Below are 12,937 nucleotides of genomic sequence, written 5' to 3' on the forward strand. Positions count from 1 at the left end.
ATGGCATGCAAAAACAGTTACCTACTTTGCATACAACTTTGCCAACTGCTTTTTCTTTCCCAGCAATACTGCTGCTCTCCTTTCAGCTGTATGGAAATACCGTTGCTTGTCTTTTGCGCCTAACACAAAATTGAAACACAATCTATTTCTCAGAATAACCTCTACCCAAAAGCAAAACCAAACAAACCCTAGAGGCCACATTCAGGACAGAATGTGGCCTCGGTGACCGTTAGGAAAGGTAGTGAGCAAAAAGATCATTTCAGGATTTATGGAAACAAATCACTACTAGTTGTAATTGGCTACTGGATTCCAGCCTGGCTACATGGAAAGCACTACTGCCCTACTTCTGTGACTGAAGATACAGTTTAAAGGAAACCTGAACTGGAAAGACTGTGGGAGGTGCTTTTGAAGAGTAGCCTTTGAATTTGCTAGTTGGTTGGTTTTGTCCATCTCTGTGTTCTTGAGAGGACAAAGCCCAGGGGTATCCTCGTTAGTATAGTGGTCAGTATCCCCGCCTGTCACGCGGGAGACCGGGGTTCAATTCCCCGACGGGGAGGCAGCTTTTGCTTCTTAAACTTTGTTTATCTCCATGTGTCTAGCCTAGGAATAACGTTTGTTCAGCCCTTTCACTAACATTTTCCAGCCCCCTTGCTGGTGGTGGAGACTCACAGTGCCATGGCCGGTTACTCAGTTGGTTAGAGCGTGGTGCTAATAATGCCAAGGTCGCGGGTTTGATCCCCGTATGGGCCACAGGTGTGCGCTTAGACTTTTCACTCTGCCTGTCTGGGCACTGTGAAAGCAGTCGTTGCTTCTGCACTGGAGATCACTGACCCTCTTTCCATCAGTTGACTCTGCTAAAGGCAGCGAGCCCTCTGTACACCCAGGACTGTTGTCATGGTTTCAAGGAGATGAAATCGCACTCCCCCCTCATTGGAAATGTCCTTTTACATGGCATGCAAAAACAGTTACCTACTTTGCATACAACTTTGCCAACTGCTTTTTCTTTCCCAGCAATACTGCTGCTCTCCTTTCAGCTGTATGGAAATACCGTTGCTTGTCTTTTGCACCTAACACAAAATTGAAACACAATCTATTTCACAGAATAACCTCTACCCAAAAGCAAAACCAAACAAACCCTAGAGGCCACATTCAGGACAGAATGTGGCCTCGGTGACTGTTAGGAAAGGTAGTGAGCAAAAAGATCATTTCAGGATTTATGGAAACAAATCACTACTAGTTGTAATTGGCTACTGGATTCCAGCCTGGCTACATGGAAAGCACTACTGCCCTACTTCTGTGACTGAAGATACAGTTTAAAGGAAACCTGAACTGGAAAGACTGTGGGAGGTGCTTTTGAAGAGTAGCCTTTGAATTTGCTAGTTGGTTGGTTTTGTCCATCTCTGTGTTCTTGAGAGGACAAAGCCCAGGGTTATCCTCGTTAGTATAGTGGTCAGTATCCCCGCCTGTCACGTGGGAGACCGGGGTTCAATTCCCCGACGGGGAGGCAGCTTTTGCTTCTTAAACTTTGTTTATCTCCATGTGTCTAGCCTAGGAATAACATTTGTTCAGCCCTTTCACTAACATTTTCCAGCCCCCTTGCTGGTGGTGGAGACTCACAGTGCCATGGCCGGTTAGCTCAGTTGGTTAGAGCGTGGTGCTAATAATGCCAAGGTCGCGGGTTCGATCCCCGTACGGGCCACAGGTGTGCGCTTAGACTTTTCACTCTGCCTGTCTGGGCACTGTGAAAGCAGTCGTTGCTTCTGCACTGGAGATCACTGACCCTCTTTCCATCAGTTGACTCTGCTAAAGGCAGCGAGCCCTCTGTACACCCAGGACTGTTGTCATGGTTTCAAGGAGATGAAATCGCACTCCCCCCTCATTGGAAATGTCCTTTTACATGGCATGCAAAAACAGTTACCTACTTTGCATACAACTTTGCCAACTGCTTTTTCTTTCCCAGCAATACTGCTGCTCTCCTTTCAGCTGTATGGAAATACCGTTGCTTGTCTTTTGCGCCTAACACAAAATTGAAACACAATCTATTTCACAGAATAACCTCTACCCAAAAGCAAAACCAAACAAACCCTAGAGGCCACATTCAGGACAGAATGTGGCCTCGGTGACCGTTAGGAAAGGTAGTGAGCAAAAAGATCATTTCAGGATTTATGGAAACAAATCACTACTAGTTGTAATTGGCTACTGGATTCCAGCCTGGCTACATGGAAAGCACTACTGCCCTACTTCTGTGACTGAAGATACAGTTTAAAGGAAACCTGAACTGGAAAGACTGTGGGAGGTGCTTTTGAAGAGTAGCCTTTGAATTTGCTAGTTGGTTGGTTTTGTCCATCTCTGTGTTCTTGAGAGGACAAAGCCCAGGGTTATCCTCGTTAGTATAGTGGTCAGTATCCCCGCCTGTCACGCGGGAGACCGGGGTTCAATTCCCCGACGGGGAGGCAGCTTTTGCTTCTTAAACTTTGTTTATCTCCATGTGTCTAGCCTAGGAATAACGTTTGTTCAGCCCTTTCACTAACATTTTCCAGCCCCCTTGCTGGTGGTGGAGACTCACAGTGCCATGGCCGGTTAGCTCAGTTGGTTAGAGCGTGGTGCTAATAACGCCAAGGTCGCGGGTTCGATCCCCGTACGGGCCACAGGTGTGCGCTTAGACTTTTCACTCTGCCTGTCTGGGCACTGTGAAAGCAGTCGTTGCTTCTGCACTGGAGATCACTGACCCTCTTTCCATCAGTTGACTCTGCTAAAGGCAGCGAGCCCTCTGTACACCCAGGACGGTTGTCATGGTTTCAAGGAGATGAAATCACACTCCCCCCTCATTGGAAATGTCCTTTTACATGGCATGCAAAAACAGTTACCTACTTTGCATACAACTTTGCCAACTGCTTTTTCTTTCCCAGCAATACTGCTGCTCTCCTTTCAGCTGTATGGAAATACCGTTGCTTGTCTTTTGCACCTAACACAAAATTGAAACACAATCTATTTCACAGAATAACCTCTACCCAAAAGCAAAACCAAACAAACCCTAGAGGCCACATTCAGGACAGAATGTGGCCTCGGTGACCGTTAGGAAAGGTAGTGAGCAAAAAGATCATTTCAGGATTTATGGAAACAAATCACTACTAGTTGTAATTGGCTACTGGATTCCAGCCTGGCTACATGGAAAGCACTACTGCCCTACTTCTGTGACTGAAGATACAGTTTAAAGGAAACCTGAACTGGAAAGACTGTGGGAGGTGCTTTTGAAGAGTAGCCTTTGAATTTGCTAGTTGGTTGGTTTTGTCCATCTCTGTGTTCTTGAGAGGACAAAGCCCAGGGTTATCCTCGTTAGTATAGTGGTCAGTATCCCCGCCTGTCACGCGGGAGACCGGGGTTCAATTCCCCGACGGGGAGGCAGCTTTTGCTTCTTAAACTTTGTTTATCTCCATGTGTCTAGCCTAGGAATAACGTTTGTTCAGCCCTTTCACTAACATTTTCCAGCCCCCTTGCTGGTGGTGGAGACTCACAGTGCCATGGCCGGTTAGCTCAGTTGGTTAGAGCGTGGTGCTAATAACGCCAAGGTTGCGGGTTCGATCCCCGTACGGGCCACAGGTGTGCGCTTAGACTTTTCACTCTGCCTGTCTGGGCACTGTGAAAGCAGTCGTTGCTTCTGCACTGGAGATCACTGACCCTCTTTCCATCAGTTGACTCTGCTAAAGGCAGCGAGCCCTCTGTACACCCAGGACTGTTGTCATGGTTTCAAGGAGATGAAATCGCACTCCCCCCTCATTGGAAATGTCCTTTTACATGGCATGCAAAAACAGTTACCTACTTTGCATACAACTTTGCCAACTGCTTTTTCTTTCCCAGCAATACTGCTGCTCTCCTTTCAGCTGTATGGAAATACCGTTGCTTGTCTTTTGCGCCTAACACAAAATTGAAACACAATCTATTTCTCAGAATAACCTCTACCCAAAAGCAAAACCAAACAAACCCTAGAGGCCACATTCAGGACAGAATGTGGCCTCGGTGACCGTTAGGAAAGGTAGTGAGCAAAAAGATCATTTCAGGATTTATGGAAACAAATCACTACTAGTTGTAATTGGCTACTGGATTCCAGCCTGGCTACATGGAAAGCACTACTGCCCTACTTCTGTGACTGAAGATACAGTTTAAAGGAAACCTGAACTGGAAAGACTGTGGGAGGTGCTTTTGAAGAGTAGCCTTTGAATTTGCTAGTTGGTTGGTTTTGTCCATCTCTGTGTTCTTGAGAGGACAAAGCCCAGGGGTATCCTCGTTAGTATAGTGGTCAGTATCCCCGCCTGTCACGCGGGAGACCGGGGTTCAATTCCCCGACGGGGAGGCAGCTTTTGCTTCTTAAACTTTGTTTATCTCCATGTGTCTAGCCTAGGAATAACGTTTGTTCAGCCCTTTCACTAACATTTTCCAGCCCCCTTGCTGGTGGTGGAGACTCACAGTGCCATGGCCGGTTACTCAGTTGGTTAGAGCGTGGTGCTAATAATGCCAAGGTCGCGGGTTTGATCCCCGTATGGGCCACAGGTGTGCGCTTAGACTTTTCACTCTGCCTGTCTGGGCACTGTGAAAGCAGTCGTTGCTTCTGCACTGGAGATCACTGACCCTCTTTCCATCAGTTGACTCTGCTAAAGGCAGCGAGCCCTCTGTACACCCAGGACTGTTGTCATGGTTTCAAGGAGATGAAATCGCACTCCCCCCTCATTGGAAATGTCCTTTTACATGGCATGCAAAAACAGTTACCTACTTTGCATACAACTTTGCCAACTGCTTTTTCTTTCCCAGCAATACTGCTGCTCTCCTTTCAGCTGTATGGAAATACCGTTGCTTGTCTTTTGCACCTAACACAAAATTGAAACACAATCTATTTCACAGAATAACCTCTACCCAAAAGCAAAACCAAACAAACCCTAGAGGCCACATTCAGGACAGAATGTGGCCTCGGTGACTGTTAGGAAAGGTAGTGAGCAAAAAGATCATTTCAGGATTTATGGAAACAAATCACTACTAGTTGTAATTGGCTACTGGATTCCAGCCTGGCTACATGGAAAGCACTACTGCCCTACTTCTGTGACTGAAGATACAGTTTAAAGGAAACCTGAACTGGAAAGACTGTGGGAGGTGCTTTTGAAGAGTAGCCTTTGAATTTGCTAGTTGGTTGGTTTTGTCCATCTCTGTGTTCTTGAGAGGACAAAGCCCAGGGTTGTCCTCGTTAGTATAGTGGTCAGTATCCCCGCCTGTCACGTGGGAGACCGGGGTTCAATTCCCCGACGGGGAGGCAGCTTTTGCTTCTTAAACTTTGTTTATCTCCATGTGTCTAGCCTAGGAATAACATTTGTTCAGCCCTTTCACTAACATTTTCCAGCCCCCTTGCTGGTGGTGGAGACTCACAGTGCCATGGCCGGTTAGCTCAGTTGGTTAGAGCGTGGTGCTAATAATGCCAAGGTCGCGGGTTCGATCCCCGTACGGGCCACAGGTGTGCGCTTAGACTTTTCACTCTGCCTGTCTGGGCACTGTGAAAGCAGTCGTTGCTTCTGCACTGGAGATCACTGACCCTCTTTCCATCAGTTGACTCTGCTAAAGGCAGCGAGCCCTCTGTACACCCAGGACTGTTGTCATGGTTTCAAGGAGATGAAATCGCACTCCCCCCTCATTGGAAATGTCCTTTTACATGGCATGCAAAAACAGTTACCTACTTTGCATACAACTTTGCCAACTGCTTTTTCTTTCCCAGCAATACTGCTGCTCTCCTTTCAGCTGTATGGAAATACCGTTGCTTGTCTTTTGCGCCTAACACAAAATTGAAACACAATCTATTTCACAGAATAACCTCTACCCAAAAGCAAAACCAAACAAACCCTAGAGGCCACATTCAGGACAGAATGTGGCCTCGGTGACCGTTAGGAAAGGTAGTGAGCAAAAAGATCATTTCAGGATTTATGGAAACAAATCACTACTAGTTGTAATTGGCTACTGGATTCCAGCCTGGCTACATGGAAAGCACTACTGCCCTACTTCTGTGACTGAAGATACAGTTTAAAGGAAACCTGAACTGGAAAGACTGTGGGAGGTGCTTTTGAAGAGTAGCCTTTGAATTTGCTAGTTGGTTGGTTTTGTCCATCTCTGTGTTCTTGAGAGGACAAAGCCCAGGGTTATCCTCGTTAGTATAGTGGTCAGTATCCCCGCCTGTCACGCGGGAGACCGGGGTTCAATTCCCCGACGGGGAGGCAGCTTTTGCTTCTTAAACTTTGTTTATCTCCATGTGTCTAGCCTAGGAATAACGTTTGTTCAGCCCTTTCACTAACATTTTCCAGCCCCCTTGCTGGTGGTGGAGACTCACAGTGCCATGGCCGGTTAGCTCAGTTGGTTAGAGCGTGGTGCTAATAACGCCAAGGTCGCGGGTTTGATCCCCGTACGGGCCACAGGTGTGCGCTTAGACTTTTCACTCTGCCTGTCTGGGCACTGTGAAAGCAGTCGTTGCTTCTGCACTGGAGATCACTGACCCTCTTTCCATCAGTTGACTCTGCTAAAGGCAGCGAGCCCTCTGTACACCCAGGACTGTTGTCATGGTTTCAAGGAGATGAAATCGCACTCCCCCCTCATTGGAAATGTCCTTTTACATGGCATGCAAAAACAGTTACCTACTTTGCATACAACTTTGCCAACTGCTTTTTCTTTCCCAGCAATACTGCTGCTCTCCTTTCAGCTGTATGGAAATACCGTTGCTTGTCTTTTGCGCCTAACACAAAATTGAAACACAATCTATTTCACAGAATAACCTCTACCCAAAAGCAAAACCAAACAAACCCTAGAGGCCACATTCAGGACAGAATGTGGCCTCGGTGACCGTTAGGAAAGGTAGTGAGCAAAAAGATCATTTCAGGATTTATGGAAACAAATCACTACTAGTTGTAATTGGCTACTGGATTCCAGCCTGGCTACATGGAAAGCACTACTGCCCTACTTCTGTGACTGAAGATACAGTTTAAAGGAAACCTGAACTGGAAAGACTGTGGGAGGTGCTTTTGAAGAGTAGCCTTTGAATTTGCTAGTTGGTTGGTTTTGTCCATCTCTGTGTTCTTGAGAGGACAAAGCCCAGGGTTATCCTCGTTAGTATAGTGGTCAGTATCCCCGCCTGTCACGCGGGAGACCGGGGTTCAATTCCCCGACGGGGAGGCAGCTTTTGCTTCTTAAACTTTGTTTATCTCCATGTGTCTAGCCTAGGAATAACGTTTGTTCAGCCCTTTCACTAACATTTTCCAGCCCCCTTGCTGGTGGTGGAGACTCACAGTGCCATGGCTGGTTAGCTCAGTTGGTTAGAGCGTGGTGCTAATAACGCCAAGGTCGTGGGTTCGATCCCCATACGGGCCACAGGTGTGCGCTTAGACTTTTCACTCTGCCTGTCTGGGCACTGTGAAAGCAGTTGTTGCTTCTGCACTGGAGATCACTGACCCTCTTTCCATCAGTTGACTCTGCTAAAGGCAGCGAGCCCTCTGTACACCCAGGACTGTTGTCATGGTTTCAAGGAGATGAAATCGCACTCCCCCCTCATTGGAAATGTCCTTTTACATGGCATGCAAAAACAGTTACCTACTTTGCATACAACTTTGCCAACTGCTTTTTCTTTCCCAGCAATACTGCTGCTCTCCTTTCAGCTGTATGGAAATACCGTTGCTTGTCTTTTGCACCTAACACAAAATTGAAACACAATCTATTTCACAGAATAACCTCTACCCAAAAGCAAAACCAAACAAACCCTAGAGGCCACATTCAGGACAGAATGTGGCCTCGGTGACCGTTAGGAAAGGTAGTGAGCAAAAAGATCATTTCAGGATTTATGGAAACAAATCACTACTAGTTGTAATTGGCTACTGGATTCCAGCCTGGCTACATGGAAAGCACTACTGCCCTACTTCTGTGACTGAAGATACAGTTTAAAGGAAACCTGAACTGGAAAGACTGTGGGAGGTGCTTTTGAAGAGTAGCCTTTGAATTTGCTAGTTGGTTGGTTTTGTCCATCTCTGTGTTCTTGAGAGGACAAAGCCCAGGGGTATCCTCGTTAGTATAGTGGTCAGTATCCCCGCCTGTCACGCGGGAGACCGGGGTTCAATTCCCCGACGGGGAGGCAGCTTTTGCTTCTTAAACTTTGTTTATCTCCATGTGTCTAGCCTAGGAATAACGTTTGTTCAGCCCTTTCACTAACATTTTCCAGCCCCCTTGCTGGTGGTGGAGACTCACAGTGCCATGGCCGGTTACTCAGTTGGTTAGAGCGTGGTGCTAATAATGCCAAGGTCGCGGGTTTGATCCCCGTATGGGCCACAGGTGTGCGCTTAGACTTTTCACTCTGCCTGTCTGGGCACTGTGAAAGCAGTCGTTGCTTCTGCACTGGAGATCACTGACCCTCTTTCCATCAGTTGACTCTGCTAAAGGCAGCGAGCCCTCTGTACACCCAGGACTGTTGTCATGGTTTCAAGGAGATGAAATCGCACTCCCCCCTCATTGGAAATGTCCTTTTACATGGCATGCAAAAACAGTTACCTACTTTGCATACAACTTTGCCAACTGCTTTTTCTTTCCCAGCAATACTGCTGCTCTCCTTTCAGCTGTATGGAAATACCGTTGCTTGTCTTTTGCACCTAACACAAAATTGAAACACAATCTATTTCACAGAATAACCTCTACCCAAAAGCAAAACCAAACAAACCCTAGAGGCCACATTCAGGACAGAATGTGGCCTCGGTGACTGTTAGGAAAGGTAGTGAGCAAAAAGATCATTTCAGGATTTATGGAAACAAATCACTACTAGTTGTAATTGGCTACTGGATTCCAGCCTGGCTACATGGAAAGCACTACTGCCCTACTTCTGTGACTGAAGATACAGTTTAAAGGAAACCTGAACTGGAAAGACTGTGGGAGGTGCTTTTGAAGAGTAGCCTTTGAATTTGCTAGTTGGTTGGTTTTGTCCATCTCTGTGTTCTTGAGAGGACAAAGCCCAGGGTTATCCTCGTTAGTATAGTGGTCAGTATCCCCGCCTGTCACGTGGGAGACCGGGGTTCAATTCCCTGACGGGGAGGCAGCTTTTGCTTCTTAAACTTTGTTTATCTCCATGTGTCTAGCCTAGGAATAACATTTGTTCAGCCCTTTCACTAACATTTTCCAGCCCCCTTGCTGGTGGTGGAGACTCACAGTGCCATGGCCGGTTAGCTCAGTTGGTTAGAGCGTGGTGCTAATAATGCCAAGGTCGCGGGTTCGATCCCCGTACGGGCCACAGGTGTGCGCTTAGACTTTTCACTCTGCCTGTCTGGGCACTGTGAAAGCAGTCGTTGCTTCTGCACTGGAGATCACTGACCCTCTTTCCATCAGTTGACTCTGCTAAAGGCAGCGAGCCCTCTGTACACCCAGGACTGTTGTCATGGTTTCAAGGAGATGAAATCGCACTCCCCCCTCATTGGAAATGTCCTTTTACATGGCATGCAAAAACAGTTACCTACTTTGCATACAACTTTGCCAACTGCTTTTTCTTTCCCAGCAATACTGCTGCTCTCCTTTCAGCTGTATGGAAATACCGTTGCTTGTCTTTTGCGCCTAACACAAAATTGAAACACAATCTATTTCACAGAATAACCTCTACCCAAAAGCAAAACCAAACAAACCCTAGAGGCCACATTCAGGACAGAATGTGGCCTCGGTGACCGTTAGGAAAGGTAGTGAGCAAAAAGATCATTTCAGGATTTATGGAAACAAATCACTACTAGTTGTAATTGGCTACTGGATTCCAGCCTGGCTACATGGAAAGCACTACTGCCCTACTTCTGTGACTGAAGATACAGTTTAAAGGAAACCTGAACTGGAAAGACTGTGGGAGGTGCTTTTGAAGAGTAGCCTTTGAATTTGCTAGTTGGTTGGTTTTGTCCATCTCTGTGTTCTTGAGAGGACAAAGCCCAGGGTTATCCTCGTTAGTATAGTGGTCAGTATCCCCGCCTGTCACGCGGGAGACCGGGGTTCAATTCCCCGACGGGGAGGCAGCTTTTGCTTCTTAAACTTTGTTTATCTCCATGTGTCTAGCCTAGGAATAACATTTGTTCAGCCCTTTCACTAACATTTTCCAGCCCCCTTGCTGGTGGTGGAGACTCACAGTGCCATGGCCGGTTAGCTCAGTTGGTTAGAGCGTGGTGCTAATAACGCCAAGGTCGTGGGTTCGATCCCCGTACGGGCCACAGGTGTGCGCTTAGACTTTTCACTCTGCCTGTCTGGGCACTGTGAAAGCAGTCGTTGCTTCTGCACTGGAGATCACTGACCCTCTTTCCATCAGTTGACTCTGCTAAAGGCAGCGAGCCCTCTGTACACCCAGGACTGTTGTCATGGTTTCAAGGAGATGAAATCGCACTCCCCCCTCATTGGAAATGTCCTTTTACATGGCATGCAAAAACAGTTACCTACTTTGCATACAACTTTGCCAACTGCTTTTTCTTTCCCAGCAATACTGCTGCTCTCCTTTCAGCTGTATGGAAATACCGTTGCTTGTCTTTTGCGCCTAACACAAAATTGAAACACAATCTATTTCACAGAATAACCTCTACCCAAAAGCAAAACCAAACAAACCCTAGAGGCCACATTCAGGACAGAATGTGGCCTCGGTGACCGTTAGGAAAGGTAGTGAGCAAAAAGATCATTTCAGGATTTATGGAAACAAATCACTACTAGTTGTAATTGGCTACTGGATTCCAGCCTGGCTACATGGAAAGCACTACTGCCCTACTTCTGTGACTGAAGATACAGTTTAAAGGAAACCTGAACTGGAAAGACTGTGGGAGGTGCTTTTGAAGAGTAGCCTTTGAATTTGCTAGTTGGTTGGTTTTGTCCATCTCTGTGTTCTTGAGAGGACAAAGCCCAGGGGTATCCTCGTTAGTATAGTGGTCAGTATCCCCGCCTGTCACGTGGGAGACCGGGGTTCAATTCCCCGACGGGGAGGCAGCTTTTGCTTCTTAAACTTTGTTTATCTCCATGTGTCTAGCCTAGGAATAACGTTTGTTCAGCCCTTTCACTAACATTTTCCAGCCCCCTTGCTGGTGGTGGAGACTCACAGTGCCATGGCCGGTTAGCTCAGTTGGTTAGAGCGTGGTGCTAATAACGCCAAGGTCGCGGGTTCGATCCCCGTACGGGCCACAGGTGTGTGCTTAGACTTTTCACTCTGCCTGTCTGGGCACTGTGAAAGCAGTCGTTGCTTCTGCACTGGAGATCACTGACCCTCTTTCCATCAGTTGACTCTGCTAAAGGCAGCGAGCCCTCTGTACACCCAGGACGGTTGTCATGGTTTCAAGGAGATGAAATCACACTCCCCCCTCATTGGAAATGTCCTTTTACATGGCATGCAAAAACAGTTACCTACTTTGCATACAACTTTGCCAACTGCTTTTTCTTTCCCAGCAATACTGCTGCTCTCCTTTCAGCTGTATGGAAATACCGTTGCTTGTCTTTTGCACCTAACACAAAATTGAAACACAATCTATTTCACAGAATAACCTCTACCCAAAAGCAAAACCAAACAAACCCTAGAGGCCACATTCAGGACAGAATGTGGCCTCGGTGACCGTTAGGAAAGGTAGTGAGCAAAAAGATCATTTCAGGATTTATGGAAACAAATCACTACTAGTTGTAATTGGCTACTGGATTCCAGCCTGGCTACATGGAAAGCACTACTGCCCTACTTCTGTGACTGAAGATACAGTTTAAAGGAAACCTGAACTGGAAAGACTGTGGGAGGTGCTTTTGAAGAGTAGCCTTTGAATTTGCTAGTTGGTTGGTTTTGTCCATCTCTGTGTTCTTGAGAGGACAAAGCCCAGGGTTATCCTCGTTAGTATAGTGGTCAGTATCCCCGCCTGTCACGCGGGAGACCGGGGTTCAATTCCCCGACGGGGAGGCAGCTTTTGCTTCTTAAACTTTGTTTATCTCCATGTGTCTAGCCTAGGAATAACGTTTGTTCAGCCCTTTCACTAACATTTTCCAGCCCCCTTGCTGGTGGTGGAGACTCACAGTGCCATGGCCGGTTAGCTCAGTTGGTTAGAGCGTGGTGCTAATAACGCCAAGGTCGCGGGTTCGATCCCCGTACGGGCCACAGGTGTGCGCTTAGACTTTTCACTCTGCCTGTCTGGGCACTGTGAAAGCAGTCGTTGCTTCTGCACTGGAGATCACTGACCCTCTTTCCATCAGTTGACTCTGCTAAAGGCAGCGAGCCCTCTGTACACCCAGGACTGTTGTCATGGTTTCAAGGAGATGAAATCGCACTCCCCCCTCATTGGAAATGTCCTTTTACATGGCATGCAAAAACAGTTACCTACTTTGCATACAACTTTGCCAACTGCTTTTTCTTTCCCAGCAATACTGCTGCTCTCCTTTCAGCTGTATGGAAATACCGTTGCTTGTCTTTTGCGCCTAACACAAAATTGAAACACAATCTATTTCACAGAATAACCTCTACCCAAAAGCAAAACCAAACAAACCCTAGAGGCCACATTCAGGACAGAATGTGGCCTCGGTGACCGTTAGGAAAGGTAGTGAGCAAAAAGATCATTTCAGGATTTATGGAAACAAATCACTACTAGTTGTAATTGGCTACTGGATTCCAGCCTGGCTACATGGAAAGCACTACTGCCCTACTTCTGTGACTGAAGATACAGTTTAAAGGAAACCTGAACTGGAAAGACTGTGGGAGGTGCTTTTGAAGAGTAGCCTTTGAATTTGCTAGTTGGTTGGTTTTGTCCATCTCTGTGTTCTTGAGAGGACAAAGCCCAGGGGTATCCTCGTTAGTATAGTGGTCAGTATCCCCGCCTGTCACGCGGGAGACCGGGGTTCAATTCCCCGACGGGGAGGCAGCTTTTGCTTCTTAAACTTTGTTTATCTCCATGTGTCTAGCCTA

The 12,937-nt window shown here is 47.0% G+C and overlaps 24 non-coding genes across 24 annotated transcripts; all 24 read left to right on the top strand.

Moving 5' to 3' along the window:
* The first annotated feature begins 484 nt into the window (after window positions 1-484).
* TRNAD-GUC (transfer RNA aspartic acid (anticodon GUC)) lies at window positions 485-556 on the top strand. The gene has a single exon. It is a non-coding gene; the product is annotated as a tRNA-Asp (tRNA).
* Window positions 557-1,432: 876 nt separating this feature from the next.
* TRNAD-GUC (transfer RNA aspartic acid (anticodon GUC)) lies at window positions 1,433-1,504 on the top strand. The gene has a single exon. It is a non-coding gene; the product is annotated as a tRNA-Asp (tRNA).
* A 121-nt stretch (window positions 1,505-1,625) lies between these two features.
* TRNAI-AAU (transfer RNA isoleucine (anticodon AAU)) lies at window positions 1,626-1,699 on the top strand. The gene has a single exon. It is a non-coding gene; the product is annotated as a tRNA-Ile (tRNA).
* A 682-nt stretch (window positions 1,700-2,381) lies between these two features.
* Window positions 2,382-2,453, top strand: TRNAD-GUC (transfer RNA aspartic acid (anticodon GUC)). Its single transcript has one exon. It is a non-coding gene; the product is annotated as a tRNA-Asp (tRNA).
* Window positions 2,454-2,574: 121 nt separating this feature from the next.
* TRNAI-AAU (transfer RNA isoleucine (anticodon AAU)) lies at window positions 2,575-2,648 on the top strand. Its single transcript has one exon. It is a non-coding gene; the product is annotated as a tRNA-Ile (tRNA).
* A 682-nt stretch (window positions 2,649-3,330) lies between these two features.
* On the top strand, window positions 3,331-3,402 carry TRNAD-GUC (transfer RNA aspartic acid (anticodon GUC)). Its single transcript has one exon. It is a non-coding gene; the product is annotated as a tRNA-Asp (tRNA).
* Window positions 3,403-3,523: 121 nt separating this feature from the next.
* Window positions 3,524-3,597, top strand: TRNAI-AAU (transfer RNA isoleucine (anticodon AAU)). Its single transcript has one exon. It is a non-coding gene; the product is annotated as a tRNA-Ile (tRNA).
* A 682-nt stretch (window positions 3,598-4,279) lies between these two features.
* Window positions 4,280-4,351, top strand: TRNAD-GUC (transfer RNA aspartic acid (anticodon GUC)). The gene has a single exon. It is a non-coding gene; the product is annotated as a tRNA-Asp (tRNA).
* An 876-nt stretch (window positions 4,352-5,227) lies between these two features.
* TRNAD-GUC (transfer RNA aspartic acid (anticodon GUC)) lies at window positions 5,228-5,299 on the top strand. The gene has a single exon. It is a non-coding gene; the product is annotated as a tRNA-Asp (tRNA).
* A 121-nt stretch (window positions 5,300-5,420) lies between these two features.
* On the top strand, window positions 5,421-5,494 carry TRNAI-AAU (transfer RNA isoleucine (anticodon AAU)). The gene has a single exon. It is a non-coding gene; the product is annotated as a tRNA-Ile (tRNA).
* A 682-nt stretch (window positions 5,495-6,176) lies between these two features.
* TRNAD-GUC (transfer RNA aspartic acid (anticodon GUC)) lies at window positions 6,177-6,248 on the top strand. The gene has a single exon. It is a non-coding gene; the product is annotated as a tRNA-Asp (tRNA).
* A 121-nt stretch (window positions 6,249-6,369) lies between these two features.
* On the top strand, window positions 6,370-6,443 carry TRNAI-AAU (transfer RNA isoleucine (anticodon AAU)). The gene has a single exon. It is a non-coding gene; the product is annotated as a tRNA-Ile (tRNA).
* A 682-nt stretch (window positions 6,444-7,125) lies between these two features.
* TRNAD-GUC (transfer RNA aspartic acid (anticodon GUC)) lies at window positions 7,126-7,197 on the top strand. The gene has a single exon. It is a non-coding gene; the product is annotated as a tRNA-Asp (tRNA).
* Window positions 7,198-7,318: 121 nt separating this feature from the next.
* On the top strand, window positions 7,319-7,392 carry TRNAI-AAU (transfer RNA isoleucine (anticodon AAU)). The gene has a single exon. It is a non-coding gene; the product is annotated as a tRNA-Ile (tRNA).
* A 682-nt stretch (window positions 7,393-8,074) lies between these two features.
* On the top strand, window positions 8,075-8,146 carry TRNAD-GUC (transfer RNA aspartic acid (anticodon GUC)). The gene has a single exon. It is a non-coding gene; the product is annotated as a tRNA-Asp (tRNA).
* Window positions 8,147-9,022: 876 nt separating this feature from the next.
* Window positions 9,023-9,094, top strand: TRNAD-GUC (transfer RNA aspartic acid (anticodon GUC)). Its single transcript has one exon. It is a non-coding gene; the product is annotated as a tRNA-Asp (tRNA).
* A 121-nt stretch (window positions 9,095-9,215) lies between these two features.
* Window positions 9,216-9,289, top strand: TRNAI-AAU (transfer RNA isoleucine (anticodon AAU)). Its single transcript has one exon. It is a non-coding gene; the product is annotated as a tRNA-Ile (tRNA).
* Window positions 9,290-9,971: 682 nt separating this feature from the next.
* Window positions 9,972-10,043, top strand: TRNAD-GUC (transfer RNA aspartic acid (anticodon GUC)). Its single transcript has one exon. It is a non-coding gene; the product is annotated as a tRNA-Asp (tRNA).
* A 121-nt stretch (window positions 10,044-10,164) lies between these two features.
* On the top strand, window positions 10,165-10,238 carry TRNAI-AAU (transfer RNA isoleucine (anticodon AAU)). The gene has a single exon. It is a non-coding gene; the product is annotated as a tRNA-Ile (tRNA).
* A 682-nt stretch (window positions 10,239-10,920) lies between these two features.
* On the top strand, window positions 10,921-10,992 carry TRNAD-GUC (transfer RNA aspartic acid (anticodon GUC)). Its single transcript has one exon. It is a non-coding gene; the product is annotated as a tRNA-Asp (tRNA).
* A 121-nt stretch (window positions 10,993-11,113) lies between these two features.
* Window positions 11,114-11,187, top strand: TRNAI-AAU (transfer RNA isoleucine (anticodon AAU)). The gene has a single exon. It is a non-coding gene; the product is annotated as a tRNA-Ile (tRNA).
* A 682-nt stretch (window positions 11,188-11,869) lies between these two features.
* Window positions 11,870-11,941, top strand: TRNAD-GUC (transfer RNA aspartic acid (anticodon GUC)). Its single transcript has one exon. It is a non-coding gene; the product is annotated as a tRNA-Asp (tRNA).
* Window positions 11,942-12,062: 121 nt separating this feature from the next.
* On the top strand, window positions 12,063-12,136 carry TRNAI-AAU (transfer RNA isoleucine (anticodon AAU)). The gene has a single exon. It is a non-coding gene; the product is annotated as a tRNA-Ile (tRNA).
* Window positions 12,137-12,818: 682 nt separating this feature from the next.
* TRNAD-GUC (transfer RNA aspartic acid (anticodon GUC)) lies at window positions 12,819-12,890 on the top strand. Its single transcript has one exon. It is a non-coding gene; the product is annotated as a tRNA-Asp (tRNA).
* The last annotated feature ends 47 nt before the right edge of the window (window positions 12,891-12,937 follow it).

This window comes from Hyperolius riggenbachi, chromosome 2 (genome assembly GCF_040937935.1).
Source record: "Hyperolius riggenbachi isolate aHypRig1 chromosome 2, aHypRig1.pri, whole genome shotgun sequence".
NCBI classification, from domain to species: Eukaryota; Metazoa; Chordata; class Amphibia; order Anura; family Hyperoliidae; genus Hyperolius; species Hyperolius riggenbachi.